Consider the following 16,241-nt stretch of genomic DNA (forward strand, 5'->3'; position numbering starts at 1 on the left):
TTTCCAACTTCAAACCTATCTCCAACACATAAGTTAGAGATTCTATTAGCTTGGTATTACTGTGGTTTTTTGCAAGTCCTATGGAATTGAAGCCAACATGATAGGAAATAAGTCCAGTCTCCAAGGTTAGAGGTAAGCATAGACAAAGATTACCACAGAAATTTTAGCACATGTTTGAGGAAAAGGCCAGAGTAAAACTTTCCATCTAAAGTGGGCATTGAACCCATGCTATGTCTTAGAAATGTAATTATAATAGCTGCCTTTTATTGAGCAGTTGCTACATACAAAATGTAATTCTTAAGATTGTATATATTTTTATTCATTTACTTTTCACATGAACTCCCTGATTTAATTATTATTTTTAGCCCTATTTTACAGCTGGGGAAAGTGAAGCACAGATAGGTTACAGAGCATACCCAGGGTCTCAGGGTAGAGTTGTAACTCTAACCAAAGCTGTCTGACTCCAGGGCTCATGTGAGTAACCACTGCAATGTTTTGGCATTTAAACAGGAGAGCTCATGGTGAGCCACTTGGGATCTGGGCACAGGATAACCAACCAGCTGGGTTTGTGCCCTCCTCACCTGTCTGCAGTGTGATTTTCCAAGGTTAGTTAACCTCCTCCAGACACCATCCAAGTTCACACACCATCCACGTTCAACCACACATGGTGTCTGGCTAGCTATGTGGTTGCAGGTTACTTGCTACATTGTCCATGTGAGAAAGTGTGCTGGCTTTGCATGGCCTGGGCGGTAAATGAGCAGAGCCAGGGGTCAGCCTCAGTAAGATGAGCCTTGGTGATTACAAATGAACTAGAGCTCAGTGCAGCCTATAGCACCATCCAGTCTGTCCACAACTGATGCCAATGAATGAGTGCATGAACACACCCCAGAGACATCTGGAAGTGACTATGAGGTGTCAGATATTACATCGGGTCGGTGACTCTGAGGGAGAATGAGAACTGGTCCCTGAAATCTAGTGGGGGAGAGGGCCAGAGAAGTAAGCAAGTGAAGAAAGCACAAGGAAACAATGATGTCAGTAGAAGTTTTGATAACACACCATGGCAGTCCAGAGACCATCTTTGCCCATGGAAGGCCGAAACCCATCACGAGCCTTTCATCTGTGTCTGGCAGAGTGCAGGAGAGCCCACCAGGCAGGAGAGCAGGCTTACCAGGCAGGAAAGAGATTGGTGTGTTTCTCACAGGGTATGAAAGAAAGAGGTTCCTAGGCCCCACTTCAGACTTTTGAATCCACTTCCTTGGGGAGTGGCCCTGGAATTTCTGAACAGTTTCATTCTGCCTAAAACAGAAGGTTTGACTGTCACTGTCCTGCATAGGTTTGGGATGGGGCAGTAGAGTCTCTAGAACAGAGGCTGCAGAGGTTGAGGCTAGAGTTTAAAATCCTAAATAAAGATGCTGGGCTTTATCTTGCAAACAATGGGGACCCAGTGAAGATGCTGAAGCAAGGGTGTGACACGATCAAGCCCTCACTTTGTCTTGGCTGAGAGAGGAAGAGTCAGGAAGAGTGATTAGCATGCTCTTAGGGTAGCCTGCTGATAGGGTGGCCAAACAAGGTAGGAGCAGTAAAGTGCTTCCTTATAAAGATAAACATTGCAGAAAACAGAAAGGAGATAAAATTTCTCTATGCCTTACCAGTAGAGTAGGTATCTTACACATAGTCAATGATTGGTAAATATTTACAGGATGAATAACTATTTAGTCAGTGCCACCATGTGCCAGCCCTATGCTGCTTTACATAAATTATCTTACTTAATTCTCAAAACAACACGGGGAGATTGCTATTACATTTCACAGATGAGAAGAGCTAAGTCTTAGAGAAGTTAAGCAACTTGCTCAAGGTCATAAAGCTACTAAGCAGCAGAGCTGAGTTGCAAACCCAGACAATCGGATGGCATAGTTTGTGTGCTTGGCCCATTATGCAGGCTGCCCTGGCAGGAACAAAGGAATTTTGTCTCTCCTGATATGCATATGGTTTTACATATTTATCATTATTACCTATAAAATTTTATATCCTATTGTACCCAAAGCATTCTGCCATGCCATAAAATGTTTTCATGATCATCCACATTATGTATAGAGATTACTAATTTTACTCACTATCTTCATTGTTGATATTTTGGCCCTTTCTTGATTTTTACTTGTACACGTAATAGAGTAACAAATATTTTCATGCAGATAATGTTTTCCATAATACGGTTATTTTTATAGACTAGATTTCTAGAAACAGAATTACTACTGGACCAAAGGCCTCCTCACAATTGTGAACTTTTGATTCACATTGCTGAACTGTGTGTTGGAAATGTCTTATTAGTTCACACAGTCACTATGCATCATATACGAGTAGCCACATGCAAATTATGAGTATCAATTTCAGCCCACCCTCACTTGCATTAAGCATTATTTCTTTAAAAATCCTCTCATTTAAAAGTTTAAATGGATATATTACGTGCAACTTTTAAAAATATATTTTATTGATTTTTTACAGAGAGGAAGAGAGAGGGACAGAGAGCTAGAAACATCAATGAAAGAGAATCATCTATCAGCTGCCTCCTACACACCCCCCACCAAGGATGTGCCCACAACCAAGGCACATGCCCCTGACCGGAATTGAACCTGGGACCCCTCAGTCCACAGGCCGACGCTCTATCCACTGAGCCAAACCAGTTTTGGCAATTATTATGTGCAATTTTAATTGGCCTTCATTTGACTACTAATAGGGTTATTTGCTTTCTCATGTCCTTGCTGATTAATTACATTTCCTCTTTTGTGAGTTATCTGCTTGTACACTGCACCTATTTACCTTCTGGAGGGTTTTTAAGTTATTTCCCAGGTAGATAATCCATATTTGGGGAAGATATTGAGTTGAGAGGATCAACAAGGAGGAAAGTCAGGATTTGAGAAAATCTTCGTCACTGATCTCTCATATGGTCAAATTCCCTCTCAAGATCAAAATTAACCTAACTATAGTATCTGTGAACATGATAAAATACTCCCCATTTCCCAAATACTGATTGAACTCCACAAATTAAATAATTGGTGCACACAAAAAATTTAAATACAGTGTTAACTTTCTTCTAAAGGAAGACAGGATTGGTGGGTGTGGGCAGGATTCCTACTGCAAGACCTAAAGTATAGAATTGATACATTTAATTATTCTACAGTTTTAAGGAATAAAGCCCAATTGATCAGTGCCTCCCAACAGTGATTGGCCTTCTGCAGGTGTATGATTTAGGTAGTACCTGGATGAATACCATTTAATAGTGATCCACTTATTTTTATATGTATTAGGGAAACTGTAACCCAAGCTGTGTGATTTCAAAAGATGTGATTGCAATAAACAGCACAAAGTTAAAAGAGTAAAACAACATGCATCAATGGAAAGAAGCACATAATTGTACAGGTGGTGGTACTCGGCTGGAACAAGAAGCACAAAGTTGGCATGCCAGTAATTGAAGTTTTGGAAACACAGCTTTACATTGCTATCATTATTAACACACATATCCCGAATGCTCACTGCCTGCCAGAGGCTGTGCTTAGGACCAAGGAAACAGAGATAAAGGGATATGTGTCTTTCTCTAAGAGTTCACCGTCAAGGCAAGAGGGGACATGCCAACTGGTAAATGTGGGACGTCTGTACTGATGGCAAGGCAGAGTGTGAACCAAACAGCCAGGAAATCACAGACAATAGAGATGCATTAGACTGAAACTGATCAGCAGAGGCTACACATTGGCATATCACAGATACCCTTCTACTTAATTACTTCACAATGTTCTTGTCTGGCAAGATGAAACGAAATTCTTTTTCCCTCCCTCCCTCCCTCCTTCCCTTTTTTCTCTCCTTCCATTTTTTGCTACTTATCCTGATTCTCTCACATTACCCCTATAATTTAATATATTTTTTTATATGTCACCAAATCTTCTGCCCCTCTAACAAGGGACCCAGGGGATCCAGGTGTGTGCCACAGAGCATCGGGGAGATAAATCCTGTGTACGCACCTGGTACAACAGCCTGAACTGGTAAATCAAGTATCTGTTCTTCTCACCCTGATGATTTCCTTTTTAAAATTCATCTTGAAGGAAGTTATGTAACATTTATTTTCCACCCTGGGCTTCTAGCTCATTCAGCTTTGAATAACAACTGGCCACCTTGAGGACTATGGGCCCTGCTGACTGTGGGGATGGGGGGAGGGGAGATGTTTCTTGGTGATGGCTCACCGGTTATAATCCGTAACCCAGCCTCGGAAGGATTACAGTGACTCTTAGAGGACCAGAGATATACTTACTGTTTGCAGCGTTTCTGAATGGTGTGGGCACTTGCTACAAGTAAGCTGTCGTGTAAAGTGCTCTAGGAATATAATAGAGGCACGAAAGTCTCTGCCCTTAAGGGCTACACAAAGACACTGGCTGGAGAAATAATGATGTATGTAAGAATAATAACCCTAATCAGGGGACCGCATGATAAATGCACAGGAGATCTAGAGAGGAGAGGTCATTTGTGACATTAGAGAGATAGGGATAAGGGAGATGTGAGCTTTCCCAATCGCTGTTCTGATTGACTGACTGACTGACTGACTGAATCAATCAACAAATGGGCCACCAGGGACCTTTGGGTAGAATTCCAACAGACAGGAAATGGTTAGAAGCAGGTAGGGAGATTGAGGAGGGGGTGAAAAACAAAGATGTGAATAGTGGAAAGTACGTGTTTTCTTTGGGAGAGAAGAAGTGTTTGAGGACATGAGTAGACAGACTATGGTGGAGGGCTTATTTGGGGAGCTAGTGGGAAGAAAGCCTGGTAGATAGATGAAAGGATCTGTCTCAAGGGTAAGGGGGGGTCATTTTGTAACAAGAGTGAGTGTGACATTACATTTGTGCTTTGGGACTATTACTGTGGCAGCTGCTCAGAACATGGATGGAGGAGGAGGGTACCAGTGATAGGAAACGAGTTGGGCAGCTATTGCCATGGTCACTTAAGGGCCAGAAGGACCAGGCCAAGGCTGTGGTGATGAGCCAGGGAGAGAGGCAAAGGATGTAAGAGGCATTCTGGGAATAAAATCTCTGTAGCCTGGCAACCAGATGGCTATAAAGGGTCAGAGAGAATTGGAAGACGGCCTTATTGTGGAGGCTGGAGAATCAAAACGCCCCTCCTTGTGACAGGATTGCTGGAGAATGTTTGAGGGTCTCCTTTATCTGAGCATGCGTTTAGGCTAAACAGGGCTCCTTGCTGATGGAACCATTCATCACGGCTGAGCCTGGGGGAGCAGGAGACCTCATGGTTAACAGCACATATGGCTGAAATTTTCTGGTGATGAGCAGAAACCCAGAGACAGTAGGAAAGAGGACTTGGGAAAGTTCTTAAAACACCACTAAGTGTCACCTTGAAAAATAAGTGTCTTCATCACGTTTACACCTGTGTTTGCCAACTCCGCACCCAGAGCCCTGTGATTTTAGATGGTCCTCTTGCAGCTGTTCGACAAGACTGATGTCAAAACTTCCCAGTCCTAATACTCCTTGTCGGAGGGCACTAATCTCTGTTAGGTGGAAATTAGCCTGACAGTCCATTCATTTATGCAACAAATAGTCATTTACCATGGCCAGGCACTGTTCTAGACATTTTACTGATAAAATTATAAATTTTAGCAAATAAAACAGAAAAAGAATCCTTGCCCTCATGGTCCTGCATTCCAGTGGAGAAGGAGACCATAAATAAAATAAATAAGCAAACTATATGTTAGATAGTGGCAAGTGCTATGGAGAAAAATAAAGCAAGAGAGGAAGGTAGAAATTGTTGTAGTGTGTTGGGTTAGGGGAGGGACTGGTGTTTTAAATAGGATGATTAGGACAGCCTCACTAACAAAATGTCATTAAAGACTTGGAGAGGGGAGGTGAGCCATGTGTATATACAGGGGTGACCATTCCAGTTGGAAGGAACAGCAAGTACAAAAACCCTGAGTTGGATACATGCCTGGAGTGTTCGAACAGAATTAAGGAGGCCAGTGGGGATGGATCAGGAGGAGGGAGAGGGGGGTGTGCAGCAGGATATGTGGCAACTAACAAAAGTCATGCTTGAATAAACAGCCCACTTTGGTAACTACATCTGAGTTGGGATCTTCTGGAAATGGTGCTCGAATCCTGTTGAGTGACCCCCTCCCAAATGGGAATTTTGGTCATCGGCTAAGAGATGCTCTTGGCCAGTGGTCGGCAAACTGCGGCTCACAAGCCACATGCGGCTGTTTGGCCCCTTGAATTTTTAGCAAAGGCCAGCTCAGGAGTACCCTAATGAAGTCAATAACAATGTAACTACCTACATAGTTTAAGTTTAAAAAGTTTGGCTCTCTAAAGAAATTTCAATTGTTGTACTGTTGATATTTGGCTCTGTTGACTCACAAGTTTGCCGACCACTGTTCTTGGCCATCTTCTACTGATGGGTGTAGCTTGCTCTACAAAGAACCAAGTGAATGTCTGGGCCCAGGAAGGAAGAAAGAGGTTTTTGGTCAGAAAACACCAAAGCTCTTGTTCCATTTGGTAGAGGCCACACCAGTGATGGAGTTCCCCTCCTCCACCCCCACCCGCCTTGTACTATTGTGGCTGGCAGGAGGCCTGGGTTTTCCTACCAGTCTTTGCAAAGCTGATACACATCAGTATTACTGAAAATGGGTAGATTCTTAATAAATAAATGCATAAGTTACCTAAAAAAAAATATCCATGCTCTTTGTTTAACACTTTGCATCAGAAGTTGAGTTTACAGTTTTGTTTTTTTTTTTTAAATATACCAAACTGCAAGGTGGGGCTGGAGAAAAGACAACCACGCAGGCAAAAGTCCCTCAAATTCTATACTTAAATTCCATCTCCATGGCAGCATGACAGCCTCTGACCACGTGGAACCGTCACAAGTTTTAAAGCATAGCTTTAGAGATACAGTTCTTCACGTATCTAAAAGCTGCATTTGCTGAATGGCTCCTTATTATATCTCCTCACAGCTATTGACCATCAAATTGGGGAGAGGGGTGTTTTCCTTTATTTCTCTGAACTGGGCAACTCACTGCTTTCGTTCTGGCTGGGAGCCTAAATCCTTGTAAGGGCAGAGACAAACACAGGAAGGGGGAGGGAAGAATGGGACAGAAGGCCTTGCCCATGGTGGAGTCATATGAACTTGAAGATCAAAAGAGCAGTCCTGGCTTTAAAAGACTGTGGTACTATTCATGAACCCAGTGACTGCCCCAGCAGGAACACAACTGCTTGTTGTCACCAAAGATAAAAAGCTGCAGCTGGCTCTCCCACCCCCTACCCTCAATCCAACTTAGATGCCCCCTGGAAGGAAGGTGGAGGCTTTGACTCCATTTGGTCTCATTGATGGCTGATAAATGACAGACCCATAAAAATGGACCAACAAAAGGAAGTTGGTAAAGAGGGACACTGTAGCTTCCTTTCAGAGGATGCTCTTAGACCAGTCATTCTCTTGATTTTATACCATTTGCTTGGTGATGAGGTGTCCTTGCCTTTTACCTTAATGGAAATGAATTAACTCAGATAATGTCAGTCCTTGAACAGACTCTACAGTCTCTACGTTAGCAATTCCCAAAGCATGTCTGTTCCCTGGGATCCTAATTCCATATAAGTGAATAGATACTGTTATGTGGGGGGAGGGACAGTGCTTGTGTGTGTGTGTGTGTGTGTGTGTGTGTGTGTGTGTGTGTGTGTAAGAGTGGCTCCTTAATCAAAAGAATGTTGGGAATTGCTATATTTAAACAACATAGAACAGATTTTCTTCACCGCAAGACTCCCCAAAACTTTTAACATTCCTAAATGGCAACTAGGATATATTACACCCATTTCTCACACATGGATCACCCAACTCATTTTCATGGGAACCCCAGAGAGGTTACAAAACATATCCATTGTTAGAACTAGAACCGGAAGCCAAATGACCTGGCCTTCTAAGCTCTTTTCATTTGCCGGGAGAAATAGAGAGCATAAAAATCGGAAAACAAGGGTATTCATAAACCATTATGGCAAAGGAAAAAGTAAATGTCAGATCCAAAATGTTGGGAGGTCAGACTTGAATCAGTCTGTAAGTGAAAGATGCCAAAGGCAGAGTGTGAGGGTATGACCAGAAGCCAGGGGTCGGGGACAAGTAAGACTACTGAAGACAAAGTTGTTCATTTACTCTACAGATCTTCACCAAATGTCTGTAAATGTGCTAGGTACCATTCTCGACACGGAAAAATAGAGGTGAACAAAGACATGTCTATTAAAGGCTGCTCCTGGGGCATGCTTACATGGATCTCCAATTCCCTTAGGAAGCCCTTCCCTTCACACTGGTTAAGGTCTAGGTTCTGCAGGGTGCAGGTGCATACCTGCTTGTAGGTCCAATTTTTGAACTTCAACTTGACCCAATTACCAGGTGCAAGAGACAAACAAGTCTATGGCTTAAATCACATTTTTGATGCTTTGATTATTACTATGGAGGCAGAACAGGAAGGGTTGGTTGGTCCTTCTAGGCTGGCTAAAGTGTATCCAGCTGAACAGGTAGCATGTGTTTGTGATGCTGAAAGCAAGTGGCAGAGAGCCCTAGCATGAGGAGGGAAAAATGGAAAAGAATCTTTGCTACCTTCTCCTATATTTCAGTAAGTCTGTGAGAAAAGGAATGACATAAGGTCAGTGAGTTGAGACCTTGTGAAATCCTCAGAAAAAAAGAATCGTCCAAGGGGTCTAAGGTATTCCAAATCCAAGTATAGTAGGTTCACCTTGATCATCTCCAGGTTCAAAAGTTCTTCATATAATACTTCCAGATCATAAATTTGGCTTGGTGGTCAGCAGTTCTTTGCTATAAAGAGACATTTCATTGAATACGTTGGAATTTTTTTTTTTTTTTTTTTAAATAAGAGGTACCACAAGGAAGAAAAATGTGGCCTTGGGGTTTTCTTTGCACAAAAAGGCAGGAGTGGCCACATTTGAACATTAATTTCTTTCATCAATGGATGGTGAGTGGTGGGGCTTGGTATAAGGTTATATTTTGGACTTTTTCAGGCTTTTTGGCCACTGGGAATGCAAAAATAGCCAGCTACTCCAAGGGTTGCAAACTCAACTGTCTATAGAGGCCAGGAGGCTCATGTAAATGCAGTAAGTAACTTAAGTGCCATGCAATAGAGAGAGGTGGGGACTGTGATAAACTAAGGAGCAAATGCTTTGCTCAAAGGAGGGCAGCTGCCACTCATCTCCAGCTGATTGTTAGCAATGTGAGTGCAGAGTTGTATCTGATTTTCCAAGCAACGCTAGATGTAAAGATGTGTTTTGTTTTGTTTTTGTGGGAAATTTTCTAATTTTTAATTGCTGGCAACCAAATTCAAATTTAAAACAGCATCTGAGACACACATTGTACTGCAAATCTGAAGACATCCAGAGGCTGGAGGCAGCTCATGGGCTACCACTTTGTAACCCCCTGCAACTAACTCCAATGTGAATTCCTTGAGCAAAGAAAATGAGTCTTCTCCATCTCCACTGGGTAAAAGTCAAGAGGCTGGGATATGACCATAAAGGCAATAGACAAAGAGAGGCACACGACAAAGCTGAGAGTGGTCCCTGGAGCAAGGTGGGAGAGGTGCCAAAGTCTCCTCTATGGACTGGGAACTGGCAAGACTGGTGGGTTGGGGGCATCCAAGGCAGGCAGTCAGAGGTTTCGTGGCCAGGCTTTCTGGTGTCAGGGATGCATTTAAAGGATCAGGCTTATATCTAACTATTAAGACTTAAGCATGGCCCTAGCTGGTTTGGCTAAGTGGATGGATAGAGTGTTGGCCTGCTGACCAAAGAGTCCCCGGTTCGATTCCGGTCAAAGGCATGGACCTTGTTTGCAGGCTCCTCTGCTACCCAGGCCTTGGTTGGGGCGTGTGCAGGAGGCTGTTTCTCTCTGTCTTTCCCTCTCTCTTCCACTCTCCCTAAAAAGATCAATGGAAAAATACCCTTGGGTGAGGCTTAACAAAAAAAACAGCAAAAAGATTTTAGAGTGCATGACACTGTGGTGCTCAAGGTCGAGGTCAATGTAGTTTCTGACTTCACATTCTAGACTCTCTCTTCCCAGAACTACTCAGGCTCTTTCCTATGTCCTCTGTCCATGTCTTCCTATTCTGAACCCAAACTAGGAACCGAGGGCTTTTTTCCCTAGAATTTATTGACATGAAAAGTGTTGTAAAGTATAGACATTACATGATATTTCACTATACATATTTATTTATTTTTTATTTTCTATATAAAAGAACAAAATTAGATAAAGACAAATATAAAATTTGGTAAAACTATCTATGATAAAACCCATAGAACTGTACAACACAAGGAATGAACCCTAATGTATAAATTTTAGTTCATATAATTATTAATATTAACTCATCAGCCATAACAAATGCGCGATACTAATGAAAGGTGTTGATAACAGTGTAAACTATGAACAGAGGGAAAGAGGGGCATATGGGGACTCTCTCTGTACTATCTGTTCAGTTTTCTGTAAACCTAAAACTATTCTAACAATAAAATTTAATTATTAAAATAAAATAAAATAGACCTGACTGCTGTGTTGCAGAAAAGCACAGAGAACATTTTTTTTCAATGAATCATAATTTGGGAAGTTAAAACATATACATATTATAATTTAATACAATGTTTACTTTTTTAATTTTATCATTTACATAGAATATGACTGATAGCAAATTATTCTTCTTGCACTTGTAAAAAAAACTCAGCTTGTTCAGTAGTTGTGTATTTTGCCCAATTTTCTCAATTATCTCTAATGAAGTTTTTGAGTACGTAATTTGAATTACTGAGAGAGAGAGTTAGTGGGTTCAATGCTCACTAAAGCTGTTTCAAGATATCCAATATTTTTATTTGCTGAAATTTGCCTCTCCATCATGGAGGAACCAGTGGCGAGAATGAATTTGAAAATTTAAAATAAGTGGCTGGAATAGTAATATAGATAGGACAATAAATATATTTCTGCATGTTCAGTTGTTTCTCATTTGTAGATATTTTCTCCTTGCCCATTAGGCTAGGAAGTTCTTATTTAAAGACATGATGTTCATTAAAAAGATCATTGCATGATAAAGAAGGAAAGGCACTTTGAAAGGAATTATGGTTCCTGTGGATGATTTTGCTTAAAATTTCTCCCATCTGAATCCAGTATTAGTGATGGACCCTATTCAGAACGACCTCTCCCAAAGTTTTGTGATTTAGACAGTTTAATATAACTCATCTGTGAGCAGCAAATCAGATTTAAACCAGAGTGAAAACCACTGTTAGTGATGTTCTGTCTTGATACTCTCAGCTTGAAATGAAAGTGAAAACTTCAAATTATTTATGACTTTTGCATGCGGCTAGAAAGACACACATACCTTCTTTTAGAAAGAGTGTCATGTAAAATGAGTGGAAACAGTAAACTTAAAATTAGAACCAGTATCTGAATTAGAATCTTTAATGCTTTTTTCTACTTTTGTTAGACTCATGAACTATTGCAAATATTTTAACCTCCTTTTTAGAAAAGGCATTCATGTTAGGTATCTTGGATTTAAAAAAAAAAAAGTTTTTATTGTTTTTTTTAGAGCAAGAGGAAGAGAAAGGGGGAGAGGGAGAGAGAGAGAGAGAGAGAGAGAGAGAGAGAGAGAGAGAGAGAGAGAGATAAAGAAACATCAGTGAGAAAGAAACACCCATCAGCTGCCTCCTGCACACCCACCACTGCGGATTGAACCTAAAACCTGGGCATGCACTCTGGCCAGGAATTGAACTGGTGACCTTTTGGTGCATGAGATGATGCTCAACCAACTGAGCCACACTGGCCAGGCCTTCAGGTATCCTGGATTTCATATAATACTATTTGTATTGCACTTGGACTAAATCATAAAATTAGTGTAGTGATTATTCATATATGAATATAAAAATATTTTTTACAAGAAAAACTTTCCTCAAAACCTGGAAAATCATCAGATGTGTTATTTATAGAGTTGATATGAGTGTACTATTAGAATCAATCGTCATCAATGTTTTGGTGAAGTTAGTCATCAGTTTCTAGAAAAAGAGTCTTTAAACTGGTAGAATGTTCCATCTCTGAAGTTAATATTAATGCCACCAGATGACGTGCCAATCATCTCATCTACCATTAATATTTCTCTCAGAGAAGAGAAAGTATAATCATTTAATCGGTCACTTGTCACACCTGGCAGGAGATCAAGTCCAAGAACTTTTACATCGTCTCCAGGAGTTTTATTAAAATAACTTACTAATATAGGGACAACTTTTTTTTTTGTTTGTTTCTGTGGTTAGCTGAATCTGTCCTAGGCTGAGATATAAGAGTTCTACTCAGTTTTTGTTGTTAAATCTTTTGAAGTATTGGAGGGAAAAACTTAAACTTTATACCTTTGATTTGTGCTGATGGAAATATTTAGGTTCACATACCATGGAACTGAGCTCAGAGACGCAGTCTACAGATCTGAAGCCACGATTGCATTCTGTGGCATTATATGGAATTACCGCTTCTTTTCTGAGCTATTTCATCATTGAATCATGGAAGCTTCAGATCTGTCAGATAATGATCATTTCCTTAAACTGACAATGAAAAAAGATAGCAGACTTGGCTTCAACATCTATCTCGCTACCACCGAGGAAGCAAAATTCTACATGTGGATTGACATTTTATTTTATACAAGAGTATACCTTTCGCAAACCTCATTCCACGTTTTCTTTCCTTCCTGATCCCCACCTTGGCAGTCATTCTAATTCTAAAACAAAAGTTTAAATAATGTTAAACACACCTCAAAAGGCACTTTCACCTATAGGCAACAGCAAAAATGGCCATTTATTTATCATCCATATCACAGGAATATCCTTTGCCTGATAACCCCTCCACACTCATAAAAATGTACGTAGCTTCAGATTTACATAACATGGACTGATACCAATCTCAGTGTTCACAGGAGCCAGCTTTTCCCTCTCTGCGCCTCTCTCTCCCGCAGCATCCTAAGGCTGACTTTCTTTGACGCAGAGGTGTCCAGCCCCTAGCTTTCCTGCCTCTACTCCCCACCCCCAGGCACCCATGGATCCAATAATAGCCCCTATTTTACCCAAGCATTTGCAAACTTTTGTAATTAATTATTCAGCTTAGGATGCTTCATCTTTTGTAGTTCTCAGTCTTATATTCCTTAACCTTTAAAATAAATATTGCTGATTGGATTCTTTCAGTTACTATGTTCTAAGATCTTAGAATCAAGGAACATTTTTATATTTATGCAAAAAATGGGAAAATATGTAAAATAAAAGTTTTATATCATATGTTGACATCCTCCCAAGCCTGTGTATCATGGCTCCAGTCATTGTCTCCTTTACTTCACCTCGATCCCCCTCATTCTATCCAGTTATCTTGTATTATGTTCTTCATTGCACTTATATAAATGCAGCTTACATCTCTCTATATTTTTTTTATTAAATTATTATCTGTGTACATATCTTACCATTGCCCCCCCCCCCACATCTCTATATATTTTGTATGTACATGTTCTTGAATCACAATTCTTCTTCCTTTATTTTTTAATTTTTTAAAAAATATTTTTATTGAATTTTTAGAGAGGAAGGGAGAGGGATAGAGAGTTAGAAACATTGAAGAGAGAGAAACATCGATCAGCTGCCTCCTGCACATCCCCCACTGGGGATGTGCCTGATACCAACGTATATGCCCTTGACTGGAACTGAACCTTCAGTCCGCAGGCCGATGCTCTGTCCACTGAGCCAAACCAATCAGAGCACGATTCTTCTTCCTTTAGAAGCAGGGGCTTTGTTTTGCTCACAGCTGTTCCCAGGTGCCTAGCACAGTACCAGCACATATGAAATACAGACTGGTTGGAAGACAGAAATAAAGTTGACATACTGTGGGGTCAGTTCTATCTCTGGAACTAGGACACTCACAAGGACCCTTGATTGGGAGATGTGAAGGCTATGTAGGAGATGTGGAGGTTTTGTGGGATCTGAGTTTTGCTACCTCTGGGCACTAACACTTTTTGAAAAGGGTTGCCTCTTCACTCTCATAGTGAAACAGAATGCTTGACAGGTAAATTGTATCTATTTACAAATGATTGAAAGAAGTTCCATCTTACCAAGAGGTAAGGTAAGGTCACTGAGTTCATTTAGAGACTAAGGGCCAAGCAAAGACCTCATCATAAAAGAAAACTTGATAATTTTTCAGGACTCATATTGAGGATGTTGCACAAACAGAGCTGTATATCGTAACGTATTTTATAACTCAGAAATGATTAATAGTAATAGCTTGGAAATTTATTAAACATTGAATTATGTTACAAAGGCATGGATTTCTAATTCCACATACTGCTTCAAGCAATATTTTATAGCAGCCACTGTATCCTGGGCTATTGAGAATGTCTGCCTCTGGAAATCTAAAGTATCAATATGTGTGTATTATTTTATCTGGAGTCATAGCATCACTGAGTGTCATACAGGGAAATGACTTGGAGACTGTTTAATAATCAGCCCACTCATTTTTACTAATAAAGATTCTGAGGATCAGAGAGTAAGGAGACTCATCTGAGGGGATTGAACTCAAACCCTGTGCTGGATCATCTTTATTTACCCCTCAAGACTCACTCTCTCCTTTTCCACCCTGCTCCGTGAACTACATTGATGAAGTCCCCTTGCCTTCTGGCTTTCCCTGGGGTTCATTGGGTGGGAGGCAAGGGTAAGAGATTGGTGGATGAGAGGAGGGAAAGGCTGGTTTTTTTTTTCCCTTCAACAGTCTTCCTACTGGGCTATGTTGGGGGGTAGGGGGTTATTGCTTTGACCTAAGGCCACCACTGTCCTGTAGGCTACCTTTTCTCAATTCTAGTAACCATTTCCTCCCCTTGTCCCTACAGACCTAAGGATGATAAGTCTCCTTGCTCTTTCTGCCTCAGGCTGCTTCATCAGATTTTGCTGCTTCCCCTTAACCCTGCCCCTTGCCTTTCCTACAGAGTCCCTTTTTGCTTTAACAGTCCATGAATACGTTATGCGTTTCTTACCCAGGCTCTGACCACGCACATTTGAATCCAGATCTTCTTACTCCTTTCCAGGACTCTTTCCTTTATACACCCAACTTCGTAAGTTGCTTTGGAAATACGTGACTTTATGTGCTCAGGTTATATGGAGATATTTTTAAACACTTTGATCAAGTACTAGAAACAGAATGTAAAAGTATGAGTAATGAGGTCCACAGAAAGGGGAAAGGCTGACTCTACGGACGTTGTGCAGGAAATCTTGCAAAGGTAACATTTGACTGGGGCAAGAAGTGGAACTGCCTAGAGAAGTAGGAGGACGACGTGGTTCCGGTGTGGTTAGGAGAACTGAGGTGTAGCTTTCGGTCCTGCAACAGCTGAGGTTAACTCACTCCAGGTGTGATTTTATGAGATACGTATTTTTCATCCAGCACAGCCCCTAGACATAAGCTAAATGCTTTACCTGTGCTCAGCTAAAGAAGCAACACATCCTTCCAACACTAGGTGGAAAACCTAGCTGTGTGAGACTTATTAAGAGGGAGTCTGGGGCTTCCAGTGGGGTGTCTAACTGAGATTTTTTTTCAAGTTGACCAAGGCAGACTCCTATGGAATATCATCTTTACCTATTGGTATTTACTCTTCATTCACTCCCATTTCTCTTCCCCATGAAAACGAGGTATGAATAAAGTCTTGAGAATGTAGAGGGAAGTTTCCTGAATAGAGCTCTTCCTTAGAAGTAAAAATAACTTTGTTCTAGTCTTGACTCTGTCACTACTTTGTGTGACCTCATTCAGTCTCTCAGACTCAGGTTCCTCAGAGTAAAATGAAAACAGTAGTGAGAATGATGTTGGGAGGTCACTTCTGGTTCTCAGAGTCTATGATCCTCTTAAGAACTGGACTAAATGACAGCATCTTCCGTCTTGAGCTATCTGCCTGTTTGATGAAATAGTTCATATACTCAAGGCTCCGTCACTGTGGATCTTGAAATCTGCATCACAGACTAAGAAATATGGTCCCAGTGCCTTCGGTGTCCCTGGATCTCTACAACTGATGTCAGGTCCAGAGACCACACTTTCTTGGAGCTTATCCTTCTGCCTCTGTTTCTCTGGAGATGCCTCAAATAGGAAAGGGAAGGCAGGAAGTGAAATGTTCCACTGTTTGATTGTGATGTTGGGATGGCCAAGAGAATTATGCTGAGTTTGGCTAGATTATC

This window comes from Pipistrellus hanaki (genome assembly GCF_964339955.1).
Source record: "Pipistrellus hanaki genome assembly, chromosome: 14".
Lineage (NCBI taxonomy): Eukaryota > Metazoa > Chordata > Mammalia > Chiroptera > Vespertilionidae > Pipistrellus > Pipistrellus hanaki.